At 37.9% G+C, this 17,690-nt stretch overlaps 1 long non-coding RNA gene across 1 annotated transcript in view; it reads left to right on the forward strand.

Annotated features, from left to right (window-relative positions):
• Positions 1–17,690, forward strand: part of LOC309806492 — a 58,432-nt gene that overhangs the window by 26,729 nt on the left and 14,013 nt on the right. Inside the window, exon 2 of the long non-coding RNA XR_014294399.1 lies at positions 2,236–2,346. This is a non-coding gene — a long non-coding RNA (uncharacterized lncRNA). The remainder of the gene's footprint in view (positions 1–2,235; positions 2,347–17,690) is intronic.

Consider the following 17,690-nt stretch of genomic DNA (forward strand, 5'->3'; position numbering starts at 1 on the left):
AGGGATCGAATCCAGGCCCCCTGCAGTGGAAGCACGGAAACACTGGCCCACCAGGGAAGTCCCAATATTATTCTTTTAATATTATTAAAAGAATAATTCATATTATTCAATGCTATTGAATATTATTCAATGCCGTGTATGGATCTTATTTGAATTCTCTTACAAACAAACTGTAAAGTATCTTAAAAATCATAAGGCAGGGAGATCAGCTCGGTACTTTGTGACCGCCTGGAGGGGTGGGATAGGGAGGGTGGGAGGGAGACGCAAAAGGGAGGGGATATGGAAACATATGTATATGTATAACTGATTAAATTTGTTATAAAGCAAAAAAATAAAATAAATTAAAAAAAAATCATAAGGGACTATACCCCAGCTAAAAAAAAAATAAGGGAAATTAATTAATTAATTTATTTATTTTGGCTGCACGTGGTCTTAGCTGCAGCATGCGGCATCTTCGCTGTGGCATGCAAACTCTTAGTTGCGGCATACATACGGGATCTAGTTCCCGGACCAGGGATCAAACTCAGGCCCCCTGCATTGGGAGTGTGGAGTCTTACCCACTGGACCACCAGGGAAGTCCCGGGAAATTTAAATAATTACTGGATGGTTGATGATCCTAAGAAATTATTGTTATTATGTTTTAGGTGTGATTGTTTTCTTTTCAAAATAATTTTTATCTTTTAAAAATCCATACTGAAGTAGTTATGAATGAGATGATGTGACGTCTGGGATTTTCTCTGAAATAATCCAGAGGGTGAGTGGATATTATGTGGAGGTATAGATTGTGGTAGGCAGAATAGTGGCTTCACCAAAATGTCTGTGTCCTAATCCCCAGGAATTAAGGTAGCAGTTGGAATTAAGATTGCTAATCAGTTGACTTTAAAATAAGATTATTCTGGATTAACCATTTGGGATCAATGTAATCACAAGGGTCCTTGTATTTGGAAGAGAGAGTCAGAGTCAGAGTCAGAGTGATACACTGTGAGAAAGACTTACTTGACTGGGTGTTGCTAACTTGAAGATGGAAGAGAGCCATAAACCAAGGAAGGTGAGCAGCCTCTAGAATCTGGAATAGGCGAGTAAATGGATTCTCCTATAGTGCCTTGAGGAAGGAACTCAGTCTGGTCAACACCATGATTTTAGCCCAGTGAGACCCATTTTGGACTTCTGACTTTCAGAACTGTAAGATAATAAATTTGTCTTGTTTTAAGGCTGACATAACCCTGATACCAAATTTAGAGTGTTTCCTTCTATCACCACTTTGCTTGAAGTTTTTTTTTGCTTTTTAGTCATAACTTGTTGAATTTTGTCAACTGTTTTTTCTATATCTATTGAGATGATTTTTTTTTTTGATTTTCAAGTGTTAAGCCTTCCTTGCATTCTTAGGATAACTCCAATTGTCATGATATATAATCCTTTTTATATATTGCTAATTTTAATTTACCTTTCTTTTATTAAGGATGTTTGTGTGTATGTTTGTGAGAGCATTATACTGGCCTTATAAAATGAGTTGGGACACATTCCATCTTCCTTTATTTTTCAGGAACAGTGTATAAGATTAGTATGTATCTTACCATATAGTTGTTCAATATAGTTTCTGGGAGGGTACAAGTGCTAGAAATTCCTGTACTGCTGTCTTGCTAACATCATCCTGTTTTCACTATTGGTTTTTAAATACTTATTTATATTTTATATTTTAGTGGTTGTTTAGGGTTTACATTATGCATCTATAATTTGTCCCAGTCTACCTTGAATTAATACATAACTTATACTAAATTATGTGTAGTCAGAATCATGTAACCCTATATTTCTACTTACCCCACTCATTCTTTGTAGTGTTATTGTCACATATTTTAAACCTACATATGTTATAATCCTCAGAATACAGTATTATAATATTTGTATTAAACAGTCTATTGTCTTTTTAAAATTAGCATTTCCAGTGCTCTTCATTTTTCCTCCTACTGAGCTAAGTTTCTATCTGGTGTCATTGCCCTTTAGTCTGAAAACTTTTCTTCAGTATTTATTGTAGGACAGTTCTGCTTGTAATGAGCTCTCCTAGGTTTTGTTTTGTTTTGTTTTGTTTTTTTGCTATTGTTAATTCTCCAAAAGTATACTGAGCACAAAATATGAGCAAGACACTAAGTAATTGTCTAATGTATTCTTCATAAGGAAAGTCATTTGTTTTGATACTGTTTTCAATTTCCATGTTGAAATACTTTGCTTTTATTCTAGACTGAAAGATAGGTAGCAACAGCAAGTCAGGATCAACTAAAACTAAAAGCCACTAAGAAACTGAAATTCAAGTAATTTCATGGAAAAGAATGGTGATTCATTCAAAGAAATGTAAGTAACAAAAAAATCCTATTTAAGTTATTAACATTATCACTTTCTTAACACTTTATGATTTAGAATTATAACAGTTTTTTTGGGGGGGCGAGGGAACGTGGCACACAGCTTGTGGGATCTTAGTTCCCTGACCAGGGATTGAACCTGTGCCCTTGGCAGTAAATGTGTGGAGTCCTAACCACTGGACCACCAGGGAATTCCCAGATAACAGTTGTTTTAACAAAGCTATTTACAAAAGGAAGCAGTAAATAGCTACTGGCTTAAGGCCAGAGTGGCAGGTGATTGGTTCAGTGTTTTCACAATTTTAAAATTTCTCAAACAGGTTTATGTAAATAAGAGATAAGCAGAAATTTCAAATTATGTGTATGTGTTTGTGTGTGTGTGTGTGTGTGTGTGTGTGTGTGTGTGTGTGAGAGAGAGAGAGAGAGAGAGAGAAGAGAGAGAGACTTCTCAAATATAAGTGGGTCAAAAAATGTCCCTATGGTACCTTATTTCTAGGTTAAGAAAGTTGTATTGTTGTTTTTAATAAATGTTTTTTTCAAATGTATGGCTTTTGTCCCTTCCTAGTCACTGTAGAAAATGAACAAGCATATAAGAATCATAGCAATTACTATCAATCTTTTTGGCCTAATTAGTTCTTTCTTAGGCATAAAGCTAAACCTGGCACTATTTGTTATTTTATCTTGTCAGATATATTCCAGTATGAGGTGAAATGCAAAGATTTATGATGCAAAATTATTATAATACATCATCCCAAGAATGTTGGCTTCTTGCCATTACAGAAAGTATTAGGGCTGAGAAGTAACTGGCCAATGAAATTATAACCTAGATTTATCAGCATCCAATAATCATAGGTACATGTTCATTTATTTACAGCAGAGTCTGTATTTTTAGAAGTATCTTTGAAATTTCTTTCCTCCTCACTTTTATGATTTATCCAATTGTTCATTCCATTATTATTATTTAAAAATATTTATTTATTTATTTATTTGTGGCTGCGCCGGGTCTTAGTTGCAGCAAGTGGGATCTTCGTTGTGGCATGTGGGATCTTTTAGTTGCGGCATGCGGACTGTTAGTTGCAGCATGCATGCAGGGTCTGATTCCGCAACCGGGGATTGGACCTGGGCTCCCTGCATTGGGAGTGCAGAATCTTACCCACTGGACCACCAGAGAAGTCCCCACCATTCCATTGTTATTTTTAGAGTAAATATGTTGAAATTCTAATTTAATTTATATATAAAGACTGATCCTGAGTAATCAGATGGATATGTCCTCTGACGTGGGGATAAATTATGCCACATAGTGACTGAAAATAGAATTAACCCAGAAAGTGATTTTGACATAAGACCTCATTTTTTAACAGAGGTTATTTCAGTCCCAGACTTTGGGGATGAGTCAAAACAACTCACAGTGGGAGGGGTGAGGGAGCAATTTCATACTGAGTAAATTCTGCAGTATCCAGGAAGATTGATTGTTAGCAGGAACTTCTGAAAAATCAGGTCATGTTTATCAATCAACAGAATTTAATGAGCATTTCCTTTTGCCTGACACTGTTGCAAATACTGTGGGAAATATAAAAATATCTGTAAGACAAATAGAGGATCTACAGTCATGCTGGAGAAATAATACAATTGTTAAGAACAATTAAATGCTAAATTTTGTAGTAATATACAACTGTAGGTTCAATAAAGAGAGACTTTTTGTGGATTGGAATAATTAATAAGGTTTTACCAAAGGAAATGGGGAATTAGCTGTATGCTTATTAATCTTGGTTCTATTCTGGGTGGGATGACTGTAAAGCAAAATAAATAAACAACCAAACAACCAGATTTGTTGGTAGAAATGACTTATAATGATCTAAGTAGGGTCAGTTTAAGCCTTCCAGGTGTAGACAAATAAAGATACAAGATAAATTTCAAAAAGATCTGATTTTTATCTCATTGAGATAAAAGAGAAGAGGTGTTCAACAGATTAAATTCTGGGCTGTGCTAAGCTATTGTATTAGTTTTCTATTGCTGCATAACAAATCACCAAAAGTGTAGCAGCTTAAAACAGCACATATTTATTAACTTACAGTTTCTCTGGGTCAAGAGAAACTATGGGCATAGCTCAACTTGGTTCTTTGCTTAGGGTTCAAAAGGCCACAGTCAAGATGTTGACCAGGCTGCATCTGGAGGCCCGAGTGGAGGAAAATCTGCTTCCAAACTCATTTAGGTTATTGGCAGATTTCTGATCCTTTGGCTATAGGACTGAGGACCGCAGCTTTTTATTGGATGTTGCCTGGAGGCTGCCTTTTGGTCCTAAAGGACACTCATAATTTCCTACTACATGAACCTTTCCACAAGCAGTTACACTGTGGCAGTTTGCTTTTTCTGGACCAGCAGGCCTTGGACATGGTCTGCTAAGAGTCATATGTATATGATCTTAGGTGATATATTCATCTATCTGTCTATCTAATCTATAAGCCATGAGTCTCCTAAGATATAGATGGATAGATAGATAGATAGATAGATAGATAGGCAGATAGAAAGGGTAACCTAATCATGGCCATGACATCCTATGACCTTTGGCATATTCTTTTGGTTAAAAGCAAGTCACAGGTTCTTCCTGCATTTAAGGAAGGGAGATTAACTCATTAGGTCTCACCTTAGGGTGTGTCCACCTAACTATCAAATATTAAATAATATATTTCTACCATATTTTATTGCACTAATTAACAACTCAGCACTTTAGTTGGTGACCTTAAATAATCTCTTTCTTTTCACTAAATCTCAGTGTTAGGACACAGTTTTCTATATGTCTCTCACATTTCTGCACATCTTCTGAGCAAGAGGCATTAACTTCCTTGTTCTGTTTGCACAGATGTTTGTATAGCTATTGTCTCCCTCCAGGGCAGATGACAGATTTGTTTCCTGACCAGGGTGATAAAGATAGTTTTTCCTTCTTGTAAAACATTAGGCAAGTTTGCTAGCATCCTTATAAAACTGAGGGTTTTCTAAACTCAGAATTCCTCGGCTGTGACACAAATCATCTGCATGTCCAACATCCACCTGAGTTCACATCCTCATACCCCCATGGGACTTGGGGAGTAATGGGTATCGACTTGAACATGAAGCTCATGTTGCCTGCTGTGCCCTGGGCACTAAAGTCCTTTGTCTCTGACCCGGATGTCTCCTGTCTTCTACCAGCATCTATGAAACTGCGAGCAGGCTAAGCAGGGCAACATCTCAATCCCTTCACAATTTTTGACACTCAATTTTCCTCTATGTAATTTAAGAGATTAGAGTGAGATTATTTCTAAAATTCCTTTCATGTTTCTTCATTGATATTCTAATACTCTAACTGGCTTTGTCATTTTTATCATTGGCATAGAAGAACTCAACCATTTTTGTACTTGACTTCTTTAAAGGGTGTTTAAGCACTCCGCAATAGTATGGAGATAGTAAACATTATTTAAAACTACCGTTTGCAAATAAGGAAACTAAACTTTAATTTGCTGGTACTGCTAATGTGAGGCATTTACCGTTTGGGAAACAAATCTATTAGGATACTGGTTTTACTGGGGTTCAGGTGCTCATCCCTTAGCTCATGTTGTTGTTGTAGTTTTTGGCTTATGGAAACATTATAAAATTTCATTCTTTGAATTTCTTTAAGTCGTATCAGTCTGAAATATTCCACATCCTGTGTTTTGTTTCAAACTTTTCCTTTCTCACATTTACAAACATTAACTTGTCTGTGACTGTTAATTAGCATTTCTTGATTGATATTTTTTGTTTACTGTGAAAAAAATGAAGTGCTTTGGCAGGGGATAGAATTGTAGTGAACCATCGAAGAGGGTTGGAGCCTGAGAGGGCATCCTGAAACAAACCCGTATAGGCAAAGTGCACAGATATAATAAGTAGGTTTTCCACAAAGTCAGCAAAGGACCCACAACTGCAGGTGAGACTAGCCTGGTTTTGCTATTTTGTTATTTTCTTCAGCTATAATTGAAAGTAATAAACTCAACATTTAATTTTTTTACCACATATGAAAACTGTATAGAGACTTCAGAAATAGCTAATACATATTTTTCATAGAAGATTATATTTGGCTTAATATTTTAAAACAAAAACCCCAACATAAATAAAAAAATCTAACATTCTGACATCAGAGTTTGTGCCACACGTGAGCATCCTATAACTGTGAGTGTGAGCGTGTATGTGCATGTGTGTGTCGGCTTGTGTTTGCATGGAGGTCAAAGTGACAGTGTACCCTTACCTCCACCTAAGGGACCAGGTTTTAAGCAAAATTACATTTCACTGGAGCCATCCTTTCTCCTCCCCTCTCAGCATCAAATGATGATGATGGTGATGCCCACCATGATGAAAATAAAATGACGGTGACAACAATAGTTACAACAGCTAAGGTTTATCGAAGTCTCTAATGTGTATCAGGCATTATTCTGTACGCTTCACTAGTGTTTCATTTAATCCTGAAAACAGTTTGTGGATTGGGTATTACTATTAAACAGATTTTCATGAAACTGTAGCAAAAACAACTGGTGTAATTTTTCCAAATTAAAATAATTTTCAAGTAGTGTCAGAACTTTATCCTAAGGATAACTTCTCAGTAGCCTGGGGATTTTTTTTTTTTTCAGTTATGAGCCATGACAGAGACAAGAAAAATAAAACAAAACAAAACTGAAGGTTGAATTAGTAAAAATGAACCTAATTTAGATACGTAGAAATCTATTGTTGTTGTTGGTGGTTTTTGGCCGCACAGCGAGGCTTGTGAGATCTTAGTTCCCTGACCAGGGTTTGAACCTGGGTCCTCCGTAGTGAGAGCGCAGAGTCCCAACCACTGCACTGCCAGGGAATTCCCAGATACTGAGAAATCTATTAAATGTTCCTCTTATCATTAATTTGGAACAATGAACAAAATAAGAAAAAATTACCAAAGGAAGTTAGATAAGGTTAAACAGAGAGTGCCAGAGACCAAGAGCTACATCTTGGTCTTGCTACGTGTTAGCCTCTCTGGCTGTGTCAGTTCAGAAACTGTCAGATCAGTTTCAGGAGCATTCAGCATGCCACAGTTCCTTCCATGATTTAAAGCCCTCTCTAAACTGCACAGTCCTCTCTAAATTTCCACTCCATTTTTCTGCTTCACTTGCCAGAAAAAAAACCAAAAAATCCCCCAAAGAGCTGCCTATGCTTACTATCTCTACTTCCTTGATTTCTCCTCTCATCTCACTCCAGTCAGGTTTCCTGCCCAGTATTCCCACAGAAACTGCCTTTGCCAAAGCCACCAGTGATGTCTTTGTTGTCATCTCCAATAGATATTTCTGCTTCTTATCTTACTATACCTCTCAACATAATCTAACGAAGTTGATTATTATTTTCTTCATGAAACACTCCTTCCTTTCTTTGTAACATCATCCTTGCCTGATTGGCCTCCTTTCTCACTGGTCACTCTTTCTCAGTCTTTTTTCCTGGCCTCTCCTGCATGAACAAACTCAAATCAAGTTTGTTCTCTTCATCTCTGTGCCTGTCCCAGTACTCAATCAGTATTTGCTGGATGTATGAGTGAAAAAGTGAATGGATAGATAAATGAATAAAGTAATAAATGAAGTGTTATGGATATGCATAGGTAGAAGAGCTTAATTTTGCCTGAGACGGTTAGAAAAAGTTTTCTGAAGAAGGTAAAAATTGACCTGTCTTGAGAGATATGTCAAGACTTGTCTAGTGAACAAATAAAGTGTTCATTTCCAGAAATGAGTGTTCCTACAAAATTAACCTATAGTGTACCATTTCTTAGGAAGCTATGGGAGAATGTTCTATTCCAGAAGGAGAAAATAAGCTAAGAAGGAGAAAAACATGAGATCCAGTAGATCCAACACAAGTGAGAGGAAAAGGAAGTCATCTGGAAGATGGATAAGGGAGACGCTATGATGATGGCTGGGCAACAGGCCCAGGGATGAGCAGTCCAGAGTGGACCAGGAGGGCAGAGCGCTGCAAGAAGATGAATCTGGTGGAATGTACTTCTACCAAGGAAAATGAGTCTGATAGGTACACAGAAATCCAGGTTATTTAAAAAGGGATAGTTATTAAATAGAGGTAAAATTAAAAGAAGTGAAAAAAGAGCATCATGATGCAGGTGTAGATGGTGTTCACACAGTCATAATAATGCAAATACTGTTTTATTTAATTAAAATTATGGTTAACTCTCCTGGAAGGATTAAAGAAAGGGAAAAGTCTGTGCTTTGGGAAGGGATAAGCATGAAAGGGAACTAAATTCTCATGTTCTATTATACATAGGAAATTCATTAAAAATGACTAAAACTGAAAAAAAATAAGTAGCATTATAAATATATTATTTAGAGATAAGGAGTTAAATGCTAAAAGAAAAAAGCCAAAATAGTTGGGAATGGTAGCCTCTGTGGAAGATAATGGAGGGGTCAAGTGATTACTTATTTTCGTAATAAGCCATATAGAAGTATTTGGCATTAGAATGTATGTTAAAAAGAATAAAATTAGGAGAAGAGAGGTTAAACAATGACATTAACATAAACAATTCAGTCCTCAACACTGGGTTCTCAGTGTTGATGCCAAAACCCTTGCTTCGATGTGGGAAAGTTTCAAAAAGAATTGGTGGAAAGTTTGAGAGTTTTGTATTTAATCTTTATAAAAATAAGTGTCTGTCAATTGATGTAATCTCAGAGGGTGATGATGTGACCATAGGCAGACCTAACTGGAAAAATAGGTTACCTGCCCGTAAGAAAATTCAGCTGGAAAATATCATAATATAGCTTTCAGGGCTATTTGCAGTTGTGCCTTGGTGGTAAAGTCAGAGACCGCTCAGAGACTACATTCTTTATTTATGTATTTATTTTTGAGTGCCCTGCCCAGTTTGTGGGATCTTAGTTCCCTGACCAGGGACTGAACCCGGCCCCGGCAGTGAAAGTGCCCAGTCCTAACCACTGGACCACCAGGGAATTCTCCAGAGACTGAATTCTTAATATAATCTTCTTCATAATAAACATATATTGTGGGTTACAGTCAAGCTTGTTGTAGGAAAATGTGTTCTCTTTTACTAAAAGCCCTTTGAGGAGAATCATTCTTTCTCTGAAGAACTCTGTAATTTCATAGCTTTTATGTTACAGAACTTATTTTTAATAAGGAAAAGTCTTACAGCAGAGGTGACCTATTAAATAAAGTTATAACATACCTAGAAAACTGTGTCTGGTGCTATTATAGAAGTGTTGTCACAGGATGGTAGTAACACAGATCCAAGAGTATAAGCCCACAGACTTAGATTTAAGCAACTGCCCCCAGATTCAGGTCTGAGAACTTTATTTTTTTTTAATTAGTTAATTAATTTTTAAATTTTTGGCTGCGTTGGATCTTTGTTGCTGCGAGCGGGCTTTCTCTAGTTGCAGCGAGCGGGGGCTACTCTTCGTTGTTGTGCGCGGGCTTCTCATTGCAGTGGCTTCTCTTGTAGCAGAGCACGGGCTCTGGGCACGAGGGCTTCAGTAGTTGTGGCGCACAGGCTTAGTTGCTCCACAACATGTGGGATCTTCCCCGACCAGGGCTCAAACCCGTGTCCCCTGCATTGGCAGGAGGATTCTTAACCACTGCGCCACCAGGGAAGTCCCAGGTCTGAGAACTTTAGTGTAAAAAGTTCCTTCTGTTAAAAAATGAAAGAGTGACATCAGACAGTTTGTACTTGGGCAGGAGATAATTTTCCCATAGCCTATTTATGTCTGTGGGGCTTAGTTGTGGAGGTGAAATAAATTTGGATAGAGAAAATTATTCTCTGGAATAAAGAATCTTGCCTGGTTGAGTTTCTACAGAAATGAGACCTAATAGGGGCTAGGCATCCATTTCCAAAATGGTTCTATTTCTTTGTTACATCCTAGGAGCCTTCTAGTTTTTCCCTTAAGAGCCTTAAAACGTGATTATTGAAGAAAAAACCTTGCTTCCCAGCCAGTCTTGTTAATCCTTTCTTGTGGGGAGGGAAGGCAGCAACAGAAGTTGTAGTGGGTTGAATCGTGTCCCCCCGAAAGATATTTCCACTTGGGGCCTGTAAATGTGACCTTATTTGTAAAAAAAGGTCTTTGGAGTTGTAACGAAGTGAAGGATCTCGAGATGAGATCATCCTGGATTCTAGGGGGCCCTAACTTCAATGACAAGTGTCATTAGAAGAGAATAGAAGAGAAGGAGAGGAGACACACAGGGGAGAAGGTCATGTGACGATAGAGGCAGAGACTGGAGCAATGCACATACAAGCCAAAAAATACCAAGGATTGCCTGCAGCCACCAGAAACTAGAAGATAGTCATAGGACAGTTTCTCCCAAGTGCCTCCAGAAGGAACAAACCCTGCTGAGGCATAGATTTCAGACTTCTGCTCTACAGAACTGTAAAAAAAAAAAGTTCCTATTGTTTTAAGGCACCCAGTCTGTGGGAATTTCTTATTACCATAAGAAAAGGAAAAGGATTACAGGTAAAGGATACACAGCCGTTCCAGTCTGACTGTTTTCAGCAGAGCCCTCGCCCAGCTGGGTCTGCTGTCTCCCTGCCCCCTGTCCAGTTCTCTTCAGGAGAGAGTATATATAGTCAGCCAACAGATAACACTTTTCTAAATATTTATGTGCTACAAAAATGCTTTGTATTTTCTTAAACTTTTCTCCTAGTTTGACAAATTTTATTAACTTAACAAATGTCTGTTAGATGGCTTCATCCGAGGAAAAAGCCTAATATCAGGGAAGCTGCAGCTAAGGCCCTGGGTGTCTAAAGTCATGGGAAGATCAGTAATGCCATTCAACTAATATTTACCATGGATCTAAGATGAACCAGGCACCATGGGAGACTAAGAGGTTGAGTCAGATGTAGTCCCTGCCTTCTTCCCTCCTTTACAGGAGGGAAGACACAATCTTAAACAACCTTCAGGGAAGAAAGGAATTGATGTTATCAAAGACAAATAAGGTTCCATAGGAAAAATCTTTCCTGATGGAGGCCATTGCAGGGCTGCTTTGTGAAAGATTTTTTTTTTTTTCAGCTGATTCTTTAAGAGCCAGGTCAATCACCATTTCCACTGGGAAGCCGTCTCTGACCCCCTGTTGCTGGCTGCCCAGTCTTCTCTGACCTGAGACTTTGAGATTTCTCTATTTCAGCAATTAGCACCTTTAATCTTGAGGATTTATTTGCACATCTTACTTCCCTCATTAGACTTTGTCCAAACTTTGAGTGTATGTATGTGATTAATTTTTTATTTTTATTTATTTATTTTTTTGCGGTACGCGGGCCTCTCACTGTTGTGGCCTCTCCCGTTGCGGAGCACAGGCTCCGGACACGCAGGCTCAGCGGCCATGGCTCACGGGCCCAGCCGCTCCGCGGCATGTGGGATCTTCCCTAACCGGGGCACGAATCCGTGTCCCCTGCATCGGCAGGCGGACCCTCAACCACTGCGCCACCAGGGAAGCCCAGTATGTGATTATTTTTAATAGCACATATCCTGGCACACACTTGCTACACTAATAAATAAATGAATGCATGCTAGCAGAGATGATCAGAGGACAGAGATACCCAGATGGAAGAAATGGCATGAACAGAGGCACAGAGGGTGAGAAGGGAAATAATTGTCAGTATTGAAAACTGTCTTCTTTTACAATTTCCCTGGAGACTGATCCCACTTAAGGATATATCATTAAGGATGCCCTTCAGCTGCAGGTAACAGAAGCCCAACCACAGTGGTTTATAAAACAGGAATATTTTTCCCTCTTAAATGAGAATCTAGATATAGGCAGCTGAGGGCTGAGTCCTCCACATCCGAGTCTGCCTTTCTCTTTTTATTCCAACCTCCTTAGTAAGCAGCGTTACCCCAGTATTACTTCATAGTCGCAGTCCAACTTCATACCTGCATTCTAGGCAGGACAAAGAAGCAAAAGGTACAACAGCAAGGAAGACTCATGCCTATGCCAGGAAAATAAAACTTTACCAGAAAGACCCAACAGATTTCTACCTATGTATCGTTGATCAAAACTGTACACGTGGCCACTTCTAGCTGCATGGGAGGCTAGGAATATCCATTCTGAGGGGGACCCTCTTTTCAAAATTATTATTGGAATATTTTATGTGGAAAATGAACACGATATGAACAGAGTCAGCTACGATGTGCATGGAAGGCAGTGAAGGATTTTTTTATTTCCTAGGGTCCAGAATCAGGGGCAGCATTTATTTTCCTTTCTCATCCTAGTTCAGAAGGCCATTTACCAATGACTCTGGAACCCACTGGCCTCACTTCCACATAACCAAAGCTCTTTGGCTTATCGGAACTTTTTTTTTCTCAATATCATGCATAGTGGAATAGAGTCTTTGTGTTCCTTTTAAGGAGGTTTCTTTTAAACTCCCACACTCCTGAACAGGAAAACAGCATACAGACCAAAGCTGGAGGAAAGGACATAATTCTATGTACACTAAGTTGCTCCCATCTATCATATGTAACCACTGACATTTTCTGACAGCCACTAGGCTTCTGCTATTTTTCAAGAAGCTGAGTCATTATCCTAACTTTCCAGATTGAATCAGAAAACAGCTGATTTTCCAAATGTGATACGGTTAGTTTAGGGTAAAGCTGGTTTCTCTGGCTTCTTGGTGTACGTTTAGTACTTTTTCTAAATTCAGAAAATTTGAGACTCTCAGTGTAAAGATTTTGTTTGTGGTATTGAACAATTTTAATAGACTATGGAAAAAATACGAAAATAATGATAGAACCCTGAAAAATGTCACAGATAATTAGTATTTCCCTTCACATATGTGGATACTTGCCCTTAGATTCCATTATTCATTAATAATTGTATTTTCTGTGTTTCTAGACAATATTTATGACCCTTTGAATTATCCTAAGGCAAAAATTTAGTTATAGGCAGAATAAAGATAAAACAGGTTTTATTATATTTCTCTCGCAAGTGATGTACTTCTTAAGATGATGCTATAACATCATGAAAGCTCATCAAACTAATTGTAAAATGTAATGTCAAATTATGTTTTGAACAACACTGATCACAATATTTAGCAAATATATCATGTACAAATGCTCCCTAATTCTTTTTTTTTGAATGTGTGCTGTAGATTTTCTTTTTTCTTTTTTTAAATTTTTTGGCTGCATTGGGTCTTCGTTGCTGCGCACAGGCTTTCTTTAGCTGTGGCGAGTGGGGGCTACTCTTTATTGCAGTGCGCGGGCTTCTCATTGCGGTGACTTCTCTTGTTGTGGAGCACGGGCTCTAGGCTCACGGGCTTCAGTAGCTGTGGCACGCGGGCTCAGTAGTTGCGACGTATGGGCTGAGTAGTTGTGTGCGGGCTCTAGAGCACAGGCTCAGTAGTTGTGGCGCGTGGGCTTAGTTGCTCTGCGGCATGTGGGATCTTCCTGGACCAGGGATCGAACCCGTGTCCCCTGCATTGGCAGGCGGATTCTTAACCACTGCATCACCAGGGAAGTCCCTGTAGATTGTCTTAATAAAATACTGTTCAATATGTATTTTTGGGTGAAAGGAAATATTGGTTAAACTTGTTACCAAAAACTGGAGCCTGCAAATGAGAAGTGTTTCTGTAACTGTCCGAACTTAGCATCCAGTTTCAAAGTGCCTAGATTCGAATGTCATTGCTAATACTTATCGGCTGTGTGACCTCAGGCAAGTTTCTTAACCTCTCTGTGCCTCAGTTTTATCATTGTAAAATGGAGGAACTAAAAGTATTGATGTCATTATGTTGTTATAACAATAAAACTTGGAACAAATAGCACACTGAAAGTGTCATATAGCCTTATAAATTTGGTCATTATTGTCAGAAAGTAGAGAAATGGATGTGGTTGTTTTATAGATGTCCTTGACTCCTGTAAGTCTCAGCCATTGTGGGGAAGCAAAAACTATCTCCCATACTCCCTCTAGTAAGATGCCAATTTCTGCCTCAAGGTATGCTGAGAGCTCACTAGAATGGAGTTTTCCATGCAGCTCTCTAAAGGTAAATTTAGGGAAATGTACATGGAAAATGGGAAATAGGAGTCATGTCAATGACTTAGTCGAAGTCCAACACTGAATGAGTCCAAGCACATGATTCTTGCCTTCAAAGCTGGAGACATAAGATTTAGACACCTATATAATTTAGGAGTGTTTTCAGTTGTAAATATCAGAACACACCGTGGCTGGCCTGTTCCACAGTGTTTTTGTTATCTCATGTCTCTTGTCTTAAAGTCTCAGCAGAAATTTTTTATCTTAACATCCCCTTATATAGTCAGCCACCCAAATGGGCAATTCAAAGCCTGAGTTGAATAAAATTATATCTTCACTTTTCACTTCTATACACTGAAGTAGCCAAATCTGAAGACTGATACATTTTACATTCCTTAAAATTTACCTTCTTCAATTTATGGTGTGAATTCTATGAATTTGCAAAGAGAACATTCAGCATATATTAAAGTCCCTGTTAGATGGTTTTACACTTGATTTTGCTATTCAAGCAAACTTTTCTTCTGTAAGTGAGCTCAGAACCTGGCTGCAGTTTGCCCAGAAGCATGGGAACTTCAATTGTTCAGTCATTCCTCTCATTCTTACACATAGAGTTTCTGATCTCAGTTTGATAGTTTTCTGTTTGGGCAAGAGGGGACCCTCATGTTACATCTTCTTCCAGCCAAATATAAACATTTTATTTGTATAAGATTATGATTACTTTGTACAAAAATAGCTGACAAATGCTGTGGTAGCTATGTGTTCTAGATAACTGTGAGGCCTTCGTGTTGACAGGCTAAGTCACTGGTTGTTTCGGCTTTACTTTCTTGTGTTACAAAGTTTACAGTTTCCACAGTGTATCATCAAAAGTGCTTATTAGCAATAATAGCAGCTTTCTTTTCCGTTCATAGAAACACTCCAGTATTTGCATTTTCTGTAATGAGAATTAGTGTTGCTTAGAAGAGTCTTTGCCTTTGAGCAAGAGTTTTAAGAGATTACCCATAAGCAAGAGATAACTGCATAGAAACAGAACTAGACCAGGACTCCAGAGACCTTTAGTTCAGGAATTCTTGAAAGAAACTAGGAAACTATGTCATCCTAATTCTTAATGTTATTTTTAATGGTTTTAAAATCTTTTTTCTGTATAAGTATATTCTCTTTCAGAGTACCTCAAAATAATATCTAATATTATTTAGCATTAATATAAATAGATAATCCCATAATTTATTTAAGCCTTTACAGTTTTTAAATAACTTTCATAAATGTAAAAACCTAGAAATGTCAAATTTTTTGAAAGATACAGCATTTATAAATCACATCAGCTTAGTCAAACACACTTTTTATTTAGAAAAAAAATCCAGCATTACAAAGTATTAACGTAAAAGATAGAAAGTACCTGAAGCCATTGTATTAACCACTGTTTATAGTTGAGTATACATTTCTCTATTTATTTTTCTAAACATTTACTTGTGGTGATTTTTTCCTTTTTAAACAAAGATAGAACTATACCATCCATGTGTTTTTTTCACATACCAATAGCTCTTGAATAACCTCTTGTGTTTACATTATGTTGAATCTATTTCATCTTTTAAATTGCTATACAGTATTCTATAGTTCATTCAATCAATCAGTTGATAGACATTTAGATTGTTCCCAGTGTTTCTCTAATACAATCAAAACTGCATTAATATTCTCAAACACTTATTTTTGGAATTTCTGCAAGTACATCTGAAGGATAAATTTCTGTTTAGGATGTCTATGTTAAAGAATAAGAACATTTGCAAATTTAAAAGGCATTTCCAAATTGTCTTCCAAAAAAAGGTTATATCAGCTTCCACTCCCACCAACAATGCATAATCAGAGTTTGATAAACTACTTATTTTCTTATCCTCTTTTCCACATGTGTTAAATAAGCGGGCTGGAGCACATGCACTTATATTCCTGCCTGATTGTCTCCCACCATGGATGGCAAACCCCTAATGTCAGGCACTATGGCTTGCTCAACTTTAATTACTTAGTGGATAGCATGTTGCCTTGCACATAGTACATAATCAGTAAATATCTGTTAAATGGACACATCTGTGGATCCCTCCAGATCTCCTATTTTATGGCTCAGTGATGATGATGATGTTGATGACGTATCTTAGTGTGCTTCCATAGATAGCTAAGTATAAAGTATCATGAACTGCTGGCAGTATGTGATGAGGATGTGTGAGATAGCAGGAAAAAAGAAAAATATATATATATATATTGGTCTCTGCCTTCTGTTCTAATTAGGTAACTCTTGGTGGGCTCCTGGATGGCAGCTGGTCACCAGAAAGATCAAGCCATGATTAGAAACTTGGAATTTTCAGCCCTCCTCCAGAGAAAGGAGAGGGGCTAGAAATGAAGTTAATGATCCATGATGCCTAGGTGATAATGCCTCTATAAAAATCCCTAAAGTATGGGTTTGAAGATCTTCTGGGTTGGTGACTACTCGGAAGTGCTAGGAGAGCATTGCTCTGGGAGAGAGCATGGAATCTCTGTGCCCCTTCCCACATAGCTTGCCCTACACATCTCTTTCATCTGGATGTTCATCTGTATCTTTTAGCATATCCTTTTATAATAAACCAGTAAACAGCAAGTATACTGCTTTCCTTAATTCTGTGAGCCACTCTAGCAAATTAATTGAACCCAAGGTGAGGGTTTTGGGGATTTATAGCTGATTGGTCAGAAACACAGGTGACAACCTGGACTTGCTAGTTGAAATTGGGGTAGGGAGCAGTCTTGTGGGCCTGAGCCCGTAAACTATGGATCTGGCTCTATCTCCAGGTTGATAGTGTCAGGGTTGAGTTAAATTGTGGGACGCCCAGCTGGTGTCACAGAATTGCTTGGTGTGGGAAAAATTCCCACACATTTGGTGACCAGAAAGTGTCAGAAGTGAAGTGTTCCGTGTGAGTTTTTCCTACTCAGAATGGCTCTTAAATTCCTACAGCTCTGACATAGTCTCTTGCAATTGGAGACTATAGTGGGTTGAGGTAGGCAGAAGATCAAGAAAATCTTACTGTATCCCATCTTGAGGAGGAATAAATAAACTCTTTTTCTAGATGATCTTTAGACTACTGCCTCTCCCTCTGATTAAATCTGAGACTATTTGATCAATTAAAGGAAATGTTTCCAGACATTTATTATAAAAGTCTTAATAGGGCTTCCATTCTTCCCAATGACAGTTTTAGATTTTCATATCTATTCTTCTCTGTGACAACTGTAATATCTTGGGTTTTCATGAGAATTTCTAAGAGTATATGGCAGAAATACAAGCCAGCAATTACTATATATTATTTTAGCTGAGCATGGTGAGAATTGCAAGAAGGGAACAGTGTG

The sequence above is a fragment of the Mesoplodon mirus genome, assembly GCF_964341445.2.
Source record: "Mesoplodon mirus genome assembly, chromosome: 6".
Taxonomy (NCBI): domain Eukaryota; kingdom Metazoa; phylum Chordata; class Mammalia; order Artiodactyla; family Ziphiidae; genus Mesoplodon; species Mesoplodon mirus.